The 18,609-nt window shown below is 29.2% G+C and overlaps 1 pseudogene; it reads left to right on the top strand.

Annotated features, from left to right (window-relative positions):
• The first annotated feature begins 8,136 nt into the window (after window positions 1-8,136).
• LOC149379254 (WAT1-related protein At5g13670 pseudogene) lies at window positions 8,137-8,736 on the top strand (annotated as a pseudogene).
• The last annotated feature ends 9,873 nt before the right edge of the window (window positions 8,737-18,609 follow it).

The following is an 18,609-nucleotide window of genomic DNA, read 5'->3' as shown; positions in this document are numbered from 1 at the left end:
TTCAGTGGTTCAGTGTTCAAATTATCAGTGTGCAAATTATCAAATGATCAGTGTTCAAATTATCACCAATTCAGTGTCAAATTATCACCAATTCAGTGTTCATTATCAGTGTCAAATTATCACCAATTCAGTGTTCATTATCAGTTATGTTCATTCACCAAAACACCAATTCAAATACACCATAAAACCAAATCAAGAAGCTCCAAAAATCAGTTATGTTCATTCACCAAGACACTAATTCAAATACACCAAAACCAAATTCAAATACACCAAGAAGCTGCAAAATACAAGCTATTACAGTCACCAAAACACCAATTCAAATACACTAAGAAGCTGCAAAAAAAAAGCTATTACAGTCACCAAAACAACCTAATACTTTCACAAAGACAAACCTATCAACAACATAACAGATAAAGCTATCATCACAATGACAAAAACAAAAAAAACAGATCTCCAATGGAAGCTGCGATATTCACTCATACGTTTAACTGATTCTTCTTCTTCATTCGCTATCCTATATTTTTCAATCTCTAATTCCAATTGATTTAATCTTCTCAGCAATCCTGGTATCACTTGCTTTGATCTCTCACACATTTCAGGGTCTATCGACTCTCAAACAGAGCACGCACCCTCATTCTATAAGTAGGAACATGAAAACAGAAATTAAATAACAATTCCAGCCGGGAAGAACAAAAATTAAAGAACACAGAGCTTATCTTTCCCTTGTAGCAGCTAACAAACATTCTCCCGGGATTCAAATCAGTCCACGACGTCTTCTCGACCACAGCTACGCCACAGAAACACCTTCGAACCCGGGACTACGAATCCTTGCTCTTCATTCGCCACCGTCGATTCATATTGCAACTACTCTTTCCAAAACACGAGTTCGCATCTTCCATTATTCAGAACAGGAAGAAGACGAAGAAGGAGAAGAAGAAGAAGAAGAAGAAGAAGAAGAATAAGAAGAAGAAGAAGAAGAAGAAGAAGATTGACGATTTCGTTATTCTGAAGTTAGGGATTTCGATTTTGGGGCTACGAAGATTTGTTTTATATTTTCGTTTGGGTCAGTTTTGATTTGTTTTATGTTTTATTTATTTTCTCATTTATTTTATGTTTTCGATTCGAAATATTAAATAAAATCCAACATTTTGTTATCGAAATATTGTTTTCAAAATCTTAACACATCTCAGTCTTCCACGTGTTTTGACATCCAAACTGACGACCCTGGTATCAACGGAGACACAAATACTTGACTTTAGGTATTTATCCCATCAATTTTAAACAATGAGTATATAAGTGTAACACCACGAAAACATTAGGTATTTATGTTGCTATTTTCTCATATTAAAACTTGGAACATTTATACAACACTAAAAAGAGAGTGAGAAAACATGCTCGTAATTTTATTTTCCATTGAACGAGTGACACGTTGCTCTTGACTTCTATTTTCTCAATGCGTAAATATCAAGGAAAAAAATACCGTTTTCGTTGCCGTTTCGAGGCTCCTGATTTACGGAAAATCGTCATGCCGATGGAAAATCGAACGGAAAAAATGTGGAAAAGGGCAAGTGAAATGCCGTTTTCAAATGCCGTTTTCCATGGAAAACCGACGTGCCGATGGAAAACCGAACGGAAAAAATGTGGTAAAATATATACATGTAATACATACATATATTTTTCAATTTTTAAACATATATAAAGAAAATACATTATGTATATAATCTTTTTTAATAGAAAATTGTATATATATAATATTTTATAAATGTGTGCTATTAATAATATTTAATATATATAATTTATAAATGTGTGATATTATCTATTAGAATTGTCTCATTGTATGTGTGATATTGTATATAATAGAATTGGATACTATATATAATTTTTAAATGTGTGATATTATATATTAGACTATGTGTGATATTATAATTTATAAATAGAGGTTATTATAAACACATATATAAGTGGACTTCTTTTGTGTGATATTAATATTGATATGTGATATCAAACCTGAATTCGTACCAACATGCAGTGTGACATTAAATGAAATGTCAGTTTTGAATCAGAAAAGAAAAAGTAACCTCATCTTTTACATACAAAAAAAATAAATAAATAAATAAAACTCCAAAGTTTTCTCTTTCTTCTTTGTACACCACGCCACCATGTCCACCACCATCTTCATTTCTTCTTCTTCTTCTTCAATACTCAGCCTATTTTAAAAACGAAAGTCGCCGAAATTCATCGCCGTTTCCTGGAAATTCGTTCGGCATAAAACGACGAAACGACACCTTAGCCTATCGTCGGCCGTTGACCCACCGGAAACGAATTTCCCGGCGAAAATCCGGAAAATTTGCCGGCATTTTATAAATATTCGGCCGACTGCACCTACAAGAAAGTAGTAAGGAATTTATTAAAAAAAATAGTAAGGAAAAATTATGGGGTCCACTTAGAATGTGATACGTTGTTTTTTTTTATATGCTCACTATCTAATAATATGAGTCATATGATATAGGGAACGAATTATACCATATTATATATATATATATATATATATATATATATATATATATATATATATAAGAGTACGATTTTACTATTTATCGATACTCAATTTACTATTTATTTTACAGTGTCATTTAGATTTATTTAAATTTCTAAAACTACAAAAAATACTATTACAACTTATAACACTTAAAACTTTTCAAAATTATAAAATTGTCATCTCACTGAAAGCAAATTATTATTATTATTATTATTATTATTATTATTATTATTATTAGAGGTTTGATCTTTTAGATACAAAAACAGCGTTTTTTCAATCAAAAAGAAAAAAGTGTCTCCAAAATATTTTACATTAATTTTTTTCGAACTTAGATATTTTTTAATATATCTCTAGATATTTTTTCCTCCATATTAAAATATATTAATTATTCCGCTGTAACGTGCAGAGCATACTGCTTGATGTTATATATTATTACCAAGGTTTGACTTTCCGCAGAAACCGGCCGAAAACCGCCTTATCGGAGAGGAGCGGAACCGGTTCACTAGTCACCGTCTCCATTCCAATTTACCAACGCTTTTCGGCGGTTTTTGGTGCTTTTCGGCGGTTTTTGGTGCTTTTCCGGTGCTTTCTTTGTCGCAGCCTTTTCTGTAACATTTCCTTGGTTTTCGGTAGGTAAGTTTCGGAGATTTCTCAAATTTTGGGGTTTTTTTTCATTTTTTTTACTTTAATCCATGATTTCAAGGGTTTGAGCAATGAATATGAGCTTATTGGTTGTTTTTTTTTTTTTTTTTTTATGATTTTCTATGTATTTTTAGGTTTAATCCAAATTAAAATATTGATTTTTAATCCGAATCTGTGTTTTTTGATGTTGTAGATGATGATTTTATGATGAATATGATGATTATGATGTTCTTGAGTGGATGTTCTTGAGATGAATATGATGCTTATAATGTTTAATAATGATGAATGATGTTTTTGAGTTGAATATGATGGTTTGATGATGAATATGGTAGTCTGTGATGATGAATTGATATCATGTATTCGTTGTACGAACTATGAAAAGTATGTTTATTTTTTAAAAATATTTTTTTGAATAGCATTCGGTTACATACATTTTTTCATGGTTTCCACTATAGTAAACAGTTTCTTGTCGGTACCGATTTTTTTTTATATTTGAATACTTATCGGTTTCTCTTTCGGTAACGGTTTACCATAAAAATTAAAGTCCCGGTACGATAACGGTGTGACATCCCGAAAATTTAATTATTATAAAATTTATTTATTTATAATTATATATGAAGTTTAGAGTTCAAAAATTTTATGCTAGTATAATATGTGTGTTTTTTTATTTATTTATATATATATATATATATTTTTGTGTATTGTTTGTGCGTACTTATTAAAATTGTGGGTATATAATATATATATATATATATATATATATATATATATTATAAGAGTAACGTAAGCAAGTATAGATAATATGTATATATATATAATTACTCTGGTAGTTATATATATATATATATATATATATATATATATATATATAATTAGTCTGGTAGTTGCGATAGATATGTGAATATACAAACTACATTTTTAGTTATGTAACAACACGTGGAATTCTATAAAAAAAAAAAAAGTCATGCAGCTAATAAGTTTTTACTTCGCTGTGAAGTAACTTATGTTCGGTAGAAGAAAAAAAAGAAAAAAGAAAAAAGAAAAAGACCTAATCTTCAGGCTACTTTTTGGCATGAGTTTTGGCGTGAACAAATCACAGAATAAAATAAAATCAATAAAGGACATATTCCGTTAATAGAATATGTGGGAGAATAGTATTTTTTATATTTAGTTGTGCATTAGGTTAAACACACTCACGCTCTTCCCTTTTTCCTCTCTATCCTTCTCTTCTCTCACAAATATAAACTCTAGCCACCAAATATTCTTAGATCTATCTTTATTCTACAGTCTAAAGCTTTTAATAAGCGTTTCTCTTCATCGTAATCAAGGTAAAACCGTGTACCTTCTTTAAATTGTATAGATAGTTATTGTTTTCTCTTTTTCTTATGAACAACAATTTTTTTTTAGTAGTTTCTGGTTCGGATTTAATCAAACACTGATTTTCATACGCTTACCTTGGCTTCAAAAATAATTATTTTTCATCGATTCTTTTTGGAAAAGTTAGGTTTATGTTTCTTCTATCTGAATCTTTAATCGAAAAATATTTTTATGAAATACAGAATATTTTCTGATTATATTCCAATCAGTGCGCGTACCAGTTTTACAGTTTTGATCAAATTTTAGAAATCGTTTTTCAGACGCTTAGTGTGAATTGCCCGTTAATTATTTTTATTCGAAAGTTTTTGCAATGGTTAGTACTATGTGCCGTTTTTCTAAATATGTAATTTATTTTAAGTTTCAATAAAAAAATTTTACGGTATAAGAATTTTGGAAACGATGCGCAGATTGATTTTTACAAGTTCCTTTTTTTAGCCAAATTGTTGCATCGTATTTTATTTTTAATAAATAGTTAAAAATTTATTTTGGCCGTGATGCCTTTACAAAAAGTGCTCAAATTATATTTTATACGTACTGGAATTTTTACAAAAGTTTTTCCAGAGTTTTAGTTTTCCCCGAAACCCTAATAGCCAAGGGTATTTTAGTAATTTCACTTCGGATCTCGTTTCTGAAAATTTCCAGAAACTAAGTCATGTATCAAATCCTTTTCTTACCTGATAAGTAATAGTCAACCTTTTCCGTTTAGGTTCCGAGTCATTAAGAGCGTCTTTTTCCTTCGACGATCTACGATCGTAACCTTCGATATCCAGGTGAGAATAATCTCACTGCAACACAGATTAGTTCAAAATAAATTTGATGAGTGTTTATTCATGATATGACTTGTTTATATATTTATATGTTTGAGTATGCGATTTGTTATTTGATTGCGTGACTAGTTGAAGTAGTTTGTGATTTATGTGTTGTATGCCATGTGGTGTTATGTTAAAGTATATTTGAGATATATGTTTTATTCTAGTCATGTTTTTGGTATGAGAATATATATAAAAGTTTTTATGCTCATCTCATATCAGTATGTAACGTAAGATTCAAAGTGAAAAGATAAAGTTAAGCAAGGGAGTCATACCGCCTCGAGCTACGGAGGTATTATGGAGAATTTCTCGGGCCGAGGCTCAAATGGGGAAATTTCTCGGGCCGAGGCCCTAATAAGTTAATTAGCTAGATAGAGCGAAGTGTGGGCTTTGCAACCCCATATCTTCGTCTCTAAAGTGATCACTGAAATAGGTATGACTACCCTAGGGGCACCCCGAGCTAAAAGTTGATAGAATCAAGAAAAGAAAGATCAAGTTACCGAGTAGTTTCAAAATACTAATAAACGGTTCATGCATTGCATTACTCTTTTTATTTTGTGAGCTTTATATTATTCTCGCTGAGCGTAAGCTCATCTCTTCGAAAAAAATATACGTCTGTGTTGTAGGTAAACAACTTGCAATGAACTGAGCAGGGTGGACTAGCGGCGTCGATAGCGAGAGGGCGGGTCATGGTTTCCATTCACGAAATAAGTCTTCCGCTACAAGTTATTAAGAAATAAATTTTAAGGTTTTTGTTTTCTTTATTAAGAAATAAGTCTTCCACTACAAGTTAAGATTTTCTAGTTCATTAAACTTATTTTATGGATTACATTTTATTTTTCTAGTATGTTGGTTTAATTTGAGTATCTCATAGTTTTCATATTTGGTTAAGTACTTCTCAAGATATTTTGAAATGCAATCTATATGTTTCTTTAATGCTTTTGTTTCTTTTCAAAATCTTTAAAATTTTGGTTCACCTTTGTACGATGTGTTTTAAAAAAAAAAAATTCCTCCAAGTTTTCTAAAGAATTTTCTAAGGTTTAAAAAGTAAGATAAGTAAGACGGTCCGAAAAGTCGGGTCGTCACAAACGGTAATGGTAAGGCGAACCTTGATTATTTCTAAAGATTTTATGCTATTTGTAATATAAGTACTTTCGGTTCATATGTTACAAACATATTTATACATATCGAAAACTTTTGTTTCATAGTCATTGTGTTTAAATTATCAAATTTCGTCGAATTTAAACCAAAGAGCTAGAAAAGTTATCTAAATGCAGATAAATAGTTTCTGCTTTTTAGTATTTTTTTAAAATAATTTTCATATCAAATGTAACATTTTTTTAATGATCCATGTCTTATGTTGTCACGTTATCTCATCTCTAAAGTTTCGGGTTGGGATTGCCCATCATATCTGCATCAAATGTAACTTTCAAATCCTGTGTTTTAGTTAGTGTTCAAAATACTGCCAATATATCTTGCGATTCTTTGAACTCGGTATATTATCGTGTCGTTTTATGTTTTCTCAAAAAAAAAATTGCAACAATTTGCTTAAAACCGGTAACAACGAGATGATGAGGGTATTTGAAATTATAAAATATCGCTTCTTACCCTCAAAATTAAACTAAACTTGCACACATTATTAGCATGTCAGAAAAACAAATCATTATCCTCAGAAATTATTTTAAAGTTTGAGATCACAAAGTTAGCATGTCGCATAAGATTCGTCACCGTTGGGACGTGTACCAAAAAAAAAAAAAAAAAAAACAACAACAACTTCTTGTACAATGGACTCAGATTGCACTGAAATTAGGTTGGATGGAAGAAAAAAAGAGTACAAGAATATAAGGGTGTGTTTGGTTTGAGATAATGTTAATTACATTTTTGAGAATGTTAAAAATTATCTTGTTTGATGTGAATTAATGTTAAAAAAAATTTCATAAATGTGATTAGCTAGGTAATGAAATTATCTAAAACTGAGATAATATTAATACCACAAAAAATGTGTTATTCAGATTACCATCTCACCGGAATCTTCTTTTTATTATTTTTTTTTGTTATTAAGTTATATAGCCACACGATCATAGTGAACTGAGATATAACTCACATTTAGTTAATTTCTTGTAAATAGCCAAATTAACTTATTAACAGATTAATAAAAGATTTATTTAACTCAGCCAAACATGTAAAAAAAGGTAGTTAATACGTTGCCACGTATGCAAGTTGACTATTTACAATGTATTTACCAAAGGTTGACTAATTTACAATTCATATAGTTTAGTTGGCTTATGTAGCCATTTTTTTGTTTATTTACATACGTATATATGTTTTTTTACGTACAATTTTTTCAAAGCCATATATATATGCATATATCTACACACGTAAGTAAATGTTACATTGCATTATATATATATATATATATATATATATATATATATATATATATATATATATATACGATATTATGTATGTATATATGAGAATTATTATATATTGTATACGCACTGTGTACTGTATACGTATATATTATATATGATATACGTACATATATATATTCTATAATATTATATATAATGATATTATGTATGTATATATGAGAATTATTATATATTGTATTCGTACTGTATACGTATATATTATATATGATCTTATATATTATATACGTATATATATATATATTCTATAATATTATGTATTATATAAGTGGCACAGCTAGTATTGGATATCATAATAGTTTCAGAGCAAATTCTTTTAGAAAGGTGTATAAGGAAAATGGAGATAGAGAAAATGATGGGTGGTCTAACCAACAAGTTTCAGCAAGTGAAGATTCTCCTAGCTGTGATCTTCGTTCAGAGCAGTTATGCCGGACTGTCTATCATCACAATGTTTGCGCTGAAAGATGGAATGAGTCACTATGTGTTCGTTGCGTATCGGATGGCCATTGCTACCGCGATCATCGCTCCGTTCGCCATTGTTTTGGACAGGTTTTCTTTCTTCTTAATTTCATTCTCATTAACTCTTCAAAAAAATGTACATTTTTATGTTGTATCACTAATTTTTTATTTTTTTATTTTTTTTTTGGGCAAGAAAACAAGGCCTAAGATGACCTTTTCAACTTTATTAAAAATAAGTTTACTCAGCTTATTTGAGTAAGGATTCCCTTTTAAATAAAAATATTGAGTTTATGTATATATTTTTTTATTTTATATTTATTTAACAAAATAATTAAGCTCGAATTTCGGGGTTTTTTTTTTTTTTTGCAGCCCGGTTCTAGATCAGAATTTTTACTACGTCGGAATGAAGTACACGACGGCGACTTTCACATCTGCTATGTGCAATATGCTTCCTGTAATGGCTTGGATCTTCAAGTAAGATAAATGTATTTTGTATGTTGTGGAAAAAAATTGAAGTGTTATTTAACTTGTATAATAAACCAAATTACTTGATCTCGAACCCCTACGTGATTCTTAGCCAAATAAATTTAGCCGATATATATTTTCTATAGATGGTGATTATTATTTTTATTTCACTACTATAATCTTTTTCAAAAAAAAAAAAATACTACAATAATCTGAATAATTTACTATTTGTAAGAAAAAGAATTAAACATGACGTGTAATTTGGACTAGAAATTAACAGTGATAAGACTAATAAGTAAAGTTCTAAGAAACTTAATCAGAAACAGTTAAAACGCCGTTACTTTTGAGCATAAAGTCAGAATAAAACAAATTATTTATGGATTTCCTGATCTGTATACTGTAAAAAAATAAAAATAAAAAATAAAAAAAAAAAGATCCCACCTTTAAGTAGATGGTGTGATCACTTTTTGCTTGATTGAGTTCTCATTTACTTACTAACAAAAGAAAAAACTAAAAACTAAAAACAGTTCTATGTTATTTTATTCATTAAAGAAAAAAAATATGACTGAAGTTGTACAACAACAATAACAAAAACTAAACTGGCTTATGAGAAAAGGTTTTATGAAGTGCAGGGGATAAGAAAGTCGCTTTAATGTGGTCCTGAAATTCAATTTTTTTTTTTAAACTCAAATATCGAAAACTTTTGTTTCATAGTCATTGTGTTTAAATTATCACATTTCGTCGAATATAAACCAAAAACTCGAGCTAGAAAAGTGATCTAAATGCAGATAAATAGTTTCTGCTTTTTAGTATTTTTTTTTATTTTTATAATTGTCATATCAAATGTAACATTTTTTTTAATGATCCATGTCTTCTGTTGTCACGTTATCTCATCTCTAAAGTTTGGGGTTGGGATTGCCCATCATATCTGCATCAAATGTAACATTCAAATCCTGTGTTTTAATTAGTGTTCAAAATACTGCCAATATATCTTGCGATTCTTTGAATCTCGGTATATTATCGTGTCGTTTTATGTTTTCTCGAAAAAAAATTGCAATAATTTGCTTAAAACCGGTAACAACGAGATGATGAGCGTATTTGAAATTAAAAAATATCTCTTCTTACCCTCAAAATTAAAACTAAAGTTGCTCACACTATTAGCATGTCAAAAAAACAAATTATTATACTCAGAAACTATTTTAAAGTTTGAGATCACAAAATTAGCATGTCGCATAAGATTCTTCACCTTTGTGACGTGCACAAAAAAAAAAAAACACACACACACACACACAACAACAACAACAACTTCTTGTACAATGAACTCAAACCGCACCGAAATTAGGTTGGATGGAAGAAAAAAAGAGTACAGGAATATAAGGGTGTGTTTGGTTGGAGGTAATGTTAATCACATTTTTGAGAATGTTAAAAATTATCTTGTTTGATGAGAATTAATGTTTAATTTTTTTTTCATAAATGTGATTAACTAGGTAATGAGATTATCTAAAACTGAGATAATCCTAATACCACAAAAAATGTGTTATTCAGATTACGTACATATAAAAAAAAGTTAGGAGAATCTTCACTTGCTGAAACTTGTTGCTTAGACCACCCATCATTAAAAAAAGTAATAAAAAGAAGATTCCGATGAGATGGTAATCTGAATAACATATTTTTGTGGTATTAGGATTATCTCAGTTTTAGATAATCTCATTACCTAGTTAATCACATTTATGAAATTTTTTTTAAACATTAATTCACATCAAACAAGATAATTTTTAACATTCTCAAAAATGTGATTAACATTACCTCCAACCAAACACACCCTTATATTCCTGTACTCTTTTTTTCTTCCATCCAACCTAATTTCGGTGCAGTTTGAGTTCATTGTACTAGAAGTTGTTGTTGTCGTTGTGTGTGTGTGCGTGTGTGTGTGTTTTTTTTTGTACACGTCACAAAGGTGAAGAATCTTATGCGACATGCTAATTTTGTGATCTCAAACTTTAAAATAGTTTCTGAGTATAATAATTTATTTTTTTGACATGCTAATAGTGTGAGCAACTTTAGTTTTAATTTTGAGGGTAAGAAGAGATACTTTTTAATTTCAAATACGCTCATCATCTCGTTGTTACCGGTTTTAAGCAAATTATTGCAATTTTTTTCGAGAAAACATAAAACGACACGATAATATACCGAGATTCAAAGAATCACAAGATATATTGGCAGTATTTTGAACTCTAACTAAAACACAGGATTTGAATGTTACATTTGATGCAGATATGATGGGCAATCCCAACCCCAAACTTTAGAGATGAGATAACGTGACAACAGAAAACATGGATCATTAAAAAAATGTTACATTTGATATGACAATAATAAAAAAAAAAATACTAAAAAGCAGAAACTATTTATCTGCATTTAGATCACTTTTCTAGCTCGAGTTTTTGGTTTAAATTCGACGAAATTTGATAACAAAAGTTTTCGATATTTGAGTTTAAAAAAAAAATGAATTTCAGGACCACATTAAAGCCACTTTCTTATCCCTGCATTTCATAAAAGCTTTTCTCATAAGCCAGTTTAGTTTTTGTTATTGTTGTTGTACAACTTCAGTCATATTTTTTTTCTTTAATAAATAAAATAACATAGAACTGTTTTTAGTTTTTTGTTTTTTCTTTTGTTAGTAAGTAAATGAGAGCTCAATCAAGCAAAAAGTGATCAAACCATTTACTTAAAGGTGGGATCATTTTTTTTTTTTTTTTTTACAGTATACAGATCAGGAAATCCAAATATAATTTGTTTTATTCTGACTTTATGCTCAAAAGTAACGGCGTTTTAACTGTTTCTGATTAAGTTTCTTAGAACTTTACTTATTAGTCTTATCACTGTTAATTTCTAGTCCAAATTACACGTCATGTTTAATTCTTTTTCTTACAAATAGTAAATTATTCAGATTATAGTAGTATTTTTTTTTTTGAAAAAGATTATAGTAGTGAAATAAAAATAATAATCACCATCTATAGAAAATATATATCGGCTAAATTTATTTGGCTAAGAATCGCGTAGGGGTTCGAGATCAAGTAATTTGGTTTATTATACAAGTTAAATAACACTTCAATTTGTTTCCACAACATATAAAATACATTTATCTTACTTGAAGATCCAAGCCATTATGAAGGCAAAAACAGGAAGCATATTGCACATAGCAGATGTGAAAGTCGCCGTCGTGTACTTCATTCCGACGTAGTATAAATTCTGATCTAGAACCGGGCTGCAAAAAAAAAAAAAAAAAAAAAAACCGAAATTCGAGCTTAATTATTTTGTTAAATAAATATAAAATAAAAAAAAATATATACATAAACTCAATATTTTTATTTTAAAGGGAATCCTTACTCAAATAAGCTGAGTAAACTTATTTTTAATAAAGTTGAAAAGGTCATCTTAGGCCTTGTTTTCCTGCCCAAAAAAAAAAAAAAAAAAAAAATTAGTGAGACAACATAAAAATGTACATTTTTTTGAAGAGTTAGTGAGAATGAAATTAAGAAGAAAGAAAACCTGTCCAAAACAATGGCGAACGGAGCGATGATCGCGGTAGCAATGGCCATCCGATACGCAACGAACACATAGTGACTCATTCCATCTTTCAGCGCAAACATTGTGATGATAGACAGTCCGGCATAACTGCTCTGAACGAAGATCACAGCTAGGAGAATCTTCACTTGCTGAAACTTGTTGGTTAGACCACCCATCATTTTCTCTATCTCCATTTTCCTTATACACCTTTCTAAAAGAATTTGCTCTGAAACTATTATGATATCCAATACTAGCTGTGCCACTTATATAATACATAATATTATAGAATATATATATATATACGTATATAATATATAAGATCATATATAATATATACGTATACAGTACGAATACAATATATAATAATTCTCATATATACATACATAATATCATTATATATATAAGATTATAGAATATATATATGTACGTATATCATATATAATATATACGTATACAGTACACAGTGCGTATACAATATATAATAATTCTCATATATACATACATAATATATATATATATATATATATATATATATATATATAATGCAATGTAACATTTACTTACGTGTGTAGATAATATACGGCTTTGAAAAAATTGTACGTAAAAAAAACATATATACGTATATAAAAAAAACAAAAAATTGGCTTCGTAAGCCACCTAAACTAAAGGAATTGTAAATTAGTCAACCTTTGGTAAATACATTGTAAATAGCCAACTTGCATACGTGACAACCTATTAACTACCTTTTTTACATGTTTGGCTGAGTTAAATAAATCTTTTATTAATCTATTAATAAGTTAACTTGACTATTTACAATAAATTAACTAAAGGTGGGTTATATCTCAGTTCACTATAATCGTGTGGCTATATAACTTAATAACAAAAAAAAAATAATAATAAAAAGAAGATTCCGGTGAGATGGTAATCTGAATAACACATTTTTTGTGGTATTAGGATTATCTTAGTTTTAGATCATTTCATTACCTAGTTAATCACATTTATGAAATTTTTTTTAACATTAATTCACATCAAACAAGATAATTTTAATTACATTCTCAAAAATGTAATTAAAATTATCTCCAACCAAACACACCCTTATATTCCTGTACTCTTTTTTTCTTCCACCAAACCTAATTAATTTCGGTGCAATCTTAGTCCAATATTGTACAAGAAGTTGTTGTTGTTGTTTTTTTTTTTTTTTTGGTACACGTCACAAAGGTGACGAATTTTATGCGACATGCTAACTTTGTGATCTCAAACTTTAAAATAATTTATGAGGATAATGATTTGTTTTTCTGACATGCTAATAGTGTGTGCAAGTTTAGTTTTAATTTTGAGGGTAAGAAGCGATATTTTATAATTTCAAATACACTCATCATCTCGTTGTTACCGGTTTTAAGCAAATTGTTGCAATTTTTTTCGAGAAAACATAAAACGACACGATAATATACCGAGTTCAAAGAATCGCAAGATGTATTGGAAGTATTTTGAACACTAAATAAAACACAGGATTTGAATGTTACATTTGATGAAGATATGATGGGCAATCCCAGCCCCAAACTTTAGAGATAAGATAACGTGACAACAGAAGACATGGATCATTAAAAAAATGTTACATTTGATATGAAAATTATTAAAAAAAAAAAAATACTAAAAAGCAGAAACTATTTATCTGCATTTAGATCACTTTTCTAGGTCTTTGGTTTAAATTCGACGAAATTTGATAATTTAAACACAATGACTATGAAACAAAAGTTTTTGATATGTATAAATATGTTTGTAACATATGAACCGAAAGTACTTATATTAAAAATAGCATAAAATCTTTAGAAATAATCAAGGTTCGCCTTACCATTATCGTTATCGTACCGGGACTTTAATTTCTGTGGTAAACCTGTGACGACCCGACTTTTCGGACCGTCATACTTATCTTAATTCTCTTACTTTAAAAAAAATAGTGGATAATTTTTTTTTAAACATCGCTTCATAAATTTATAAAGTTTAGATTTTAAAATAAAAACAACTTTGAAATAACCAACATTTGAAATCTTACAAAAACATTATTTGAAAATATGAGAAATTCCAAACTAAAGTAGATGGTTGGAATATTCAACGAAAATAAAACCATAAAAATTCAACTTCAGTTTTGCAAAAATAATTAAATTTGGAAAGTATCTTAAGCATAAAAATCTCAAACCGAGTGTTTAGAAAATTTCGTAGCGGAAGTCTTTTAAATAAGTGAGCGGAACCACAACCCAACCCCTTAGTCATCGAACGCCGTTGATCCACCCTCCTCATTTATATATTTGTTGCTTACCTACAATACGGACGAATACACATAATATGAGCTAACGCTCAGCGAGAATAACTATAACTCACAAAAAGATGAGTAATGCGATGCATGATCCGGTTATTAGTGTTTTAAATTCTAATAGTGTCATGGTCTTTCGTATCATAAGTCTTATCATATTTTATTCGGGGTGCCCCTAGAGTAGTCGTACCAATTTCAGTGTACACTTTGGAAACGAACTACGGGGCTGCGACCTCCCATAGTTCGCACCATCTAATAACATATCATATGAGAAAACTCCCTTTATGAGCCCGTAGGTCGGCTCGAGAGAATTCTCTTAATACCTCCGTAGCTCGAGGCGGTACGACTCTCTTACTTATCTTATCACTTGATTATTTGTGTTACATATAAAGATGACATATGACGTAAACATGAATAAAACATGCTAGTAAATAGAACATGTTATGCCAAAGTTGTACTAAACTCATACATAAAGTCATCATAACAAGACATAACATAATAATCACAATTCACTCAATAACATATACACACACATAAGAAATATCATACAATCAATCATATAACACATATTAACCAATTCAGATCACACACTCATCGTAATTAATTTTTAACTAATCCGTATTGTAGTGAGATTATTCTCACCTTATTGTGTCGGGGAAAAGTTCTTAGACTCTCGAACGATTGGAAAAACTATTCGGCTCGGTACCTATTCGAACGGATAGGAATTAGGTTCCTAGAAGACACTTCTAGACATAACAAAGTTTCTGGAAAAAAAATCAGAGAAGGAACAGGGACGTCAAAAGACGAAAATACCCTTCGTCCTCGGGTTCCGGGAAAAAAAAATTTATTTCAGAGAGATAAATTCTGGAAAAATTCCAGAGACTATAAAATATAAATTTGAACATATTAGTCTTCAGTGATAAGACCAAAATCGGGCTTCAATATGAAGAAATCTAATTAAAACATATATTGTCTAAAAATTGGGTTTTAAACGGGACAGATCTGCGCACTTGTTAAAAAAATACTAACAAAAATACTTCCCGTAATTTAAACCTCATACTTATTTTTCTATGTAACAACAACATATATAGGTATCTCGTATACAAAATTCCACCCAAAATACGATTTGCAAGTATTTTTAAAAAAAATATAAAACCTCGCTGTTTGAAACAGGAATAAAACTTCGCGCAATAATTTTAATTTATTTTTATAAATTAAATAGTTAATCCAAAAATTACAAGATTTTTAAGACATACTAAAAACATGTTGAATATTCTAGTATAAAAAATTTCAAATACAAATTCGTTTTGTAGCTGTTTTATTAAAATCAAAACAGGCTGTTTGGATCATTAAAAAGAAAGTTCTACTTACAGATGGTAAAAGATTTTTAGAATAAAAACGGTTTATCCAAAATTCATGAAATTCGAAATACATGCCGTAAACATCTTTAATATTTATGTATAAAAATTTCAGCTCAAAATAATATTCATAGCTATATAAAACATTGCGCTTTCTACAATACACAAGAATTATTCTCAGCCAGAAAAAAATTATCCTTTGATGTTCATAAGAAAATAAATACAAAAAAAAAAAAAAAAAACAGTATGAAAGTACCTTGATAAGGCTGTATAGGATTGCTTATTAAGATTTTCAGGGGCAAAAAGGATGTGATGGCTTTGATTTATTATTTTTTTTCTTTGTGGGAGAGAAAGATCGGGAGAGATAATATAAAAGAGATATGTATGAGAGGGACAAAAAAATTCTGACTTCAAAAAAATTATAAAACCTCTCGTCTCCTCATTTGATATAATTTACGTTACAAATTTTAATGTAACAATTGTCAATCAGAGAGCAATTAAAGTCTCACTAAAGGACGTATAAAATCAACATTCATGACACAAACTGTGATTGAATATTCTGATATTATATTACCATTACATTTCTTTACGTAACTTGCATAAAATATAACATCCTCTTTTGACTTTTCAAAACTTGTGATTCATATATATATATATATATATATATATATAAATATACTTGTCAAATATATATATATATATATATATATATATATATATATTCTATACTTGTCAAATTCATTATTTTGTCTTTATACTCATTAAAGCTATACAAAAATACTTCACAAATAAATAAATAAAACTTTCTACGGGGATATATATATATATATATATATATATATATATATATATATAATATTATACATGTGCATATATGGTTGATTAAAAAAACAAAATTATAATACACAAAGAAAAGGAAAAAAAATAGTTTACATTATAAATTAAAAAGAATTTTACACAAAGAATCAATAAAAGTACATACGTCTTCTTTATGTCCAGTTGCACATTACACACCCATAAAAGAAAAAGTTAGAGAAAAAAATTATTACCTAATCTAATGTACATAATATATACATACACACACGTAATTAAAATTTTATATCACATACTTTCATCTTAATAAGAAATTACATTTCAAAGAAATTTTATCTATAAGAAATTCTCATAATGTCTAACTTAAAATTTTAATTTTCCATCACACAATTTAAATTTTCACATAGCTAAATTTTGGGGTTTCACAAAACCGTTACCGAAAGAGAAACCGATGAGTATTCAGATAAAAAAAAATCGGTACCGACAAGAAACTGCTTACTGTAGAGGAAATCATGAAAAAATGTATGAAACCGAATGCTATTCAAAAAATATTTTGCAAAAATAAACATACTTTTCATAGTTCGTACAACGAATACATGATATCAATTCATCATCACAGACTACCATATTCATCATCAAACCATCATATTCAACTCAAAAACATCATTCATCATTATTAAACATTATAAGCATCATATTCATCTCAAGAACATCCACTCAAGAACATCATAATCATCATATTCATCATCAAATCATCATCTACAACATCAAAAAACACAGATTCGGATTAAAAATCAATACTTTAATTTGGATTAAACCTAAAAATACATAGAAAATCATTAAAAAAAAAAAAACAACCAATAAGCTCATATTCATTGCTCAAACCCTTGAAATCATGGATTAAAGTAAAAAAAAAAATGAAAAAAACCCCAAAATTTGAGAAATCTCCGAAACTTACCTACCGAAAACCAAGGAAAGGTTACAGAAAAGGCTGCGACAAAGAAAGCACCGGAAAAGCACCAAAAACTGCCGAAAAGCGCTGGTAAATTGGAACGGAAACGGTGACTAGTGAATCGGCACTACCAGAAATATGGGATACAACTACAATTTTTTTTTTAACTCCAGTTTAGCCTTTTAATGGAGTCTTTGAATACAGACTACGGTCACCTTTTTTTAGGTCTATATTAGACTCCAGTCGAATACAAAGCTGTAGATAATGGTCTATTTTTCTCTACAGCTAATATAAAAAAGTAGTGGTAATACTCAAAAAATGAAAAATGATCAAAATTTCACCATTTTTAAATGGAGGGAAATTTCCCACAAAATTTTGGCACATTTACACTACAGTCAAATGTAAAGAAGGAGTTGTAATACTTAAAATATAAAAAATTAACAAAACTTTACTATTTGAGTGTTGGAGGGAAATTTCCCACTCACAAATTTGATTAAGTATTGGAAATTTTCATATTCCCACCAATATGAAAATAAAGTAAAAACGACTTAAGTATTGGAAATACTCTAATATTTCACACGTATACTTCAAAAAGTTCTATCTCCCTCAAATATTACTCGGAGACAGACTTCAAAAAAAAGTTCGACGCCTCTCTCTCGCCGTCGCTTAGCTCTTCCTCGACCACCGCCGATCCACGACGACTTTCACCACGGCTTCTACCTTCTTCACCTTCGACCTCGATGCTTCTTTTTCTTCTTCGTTATCCGTGCGCGACCTCTCCACCACCGCCGACCAAGACCTTCAACCTCGATTTTCTAGGTTAGCCTCTCTCCTTCTCTATTTGTATCTCCAGGCCTCAAGTATTCCTCTTCATTCTTTTTCTCG

This window comes from Urtica dioica, chromosome 12 (assembly GCF_054948205.1).
Source record: "Urtica dioica subsp. dioica isolate 48M chromosome 12, U.dioica_male_clone48M_v1_H2, whole genome shotgun sequence".
Lineage (NCBI taxonomy): Eukaryota > Viridiplantae > Streptophyta > Magnoliopsida > Rosales > Urticaceae > Urtica > Urtica dioica.
The sequence above is the reverse complement of the archived record's forward strand: the minus strand, read 5'-3'. Positions and strand labels throughout refer to the sequence as shown.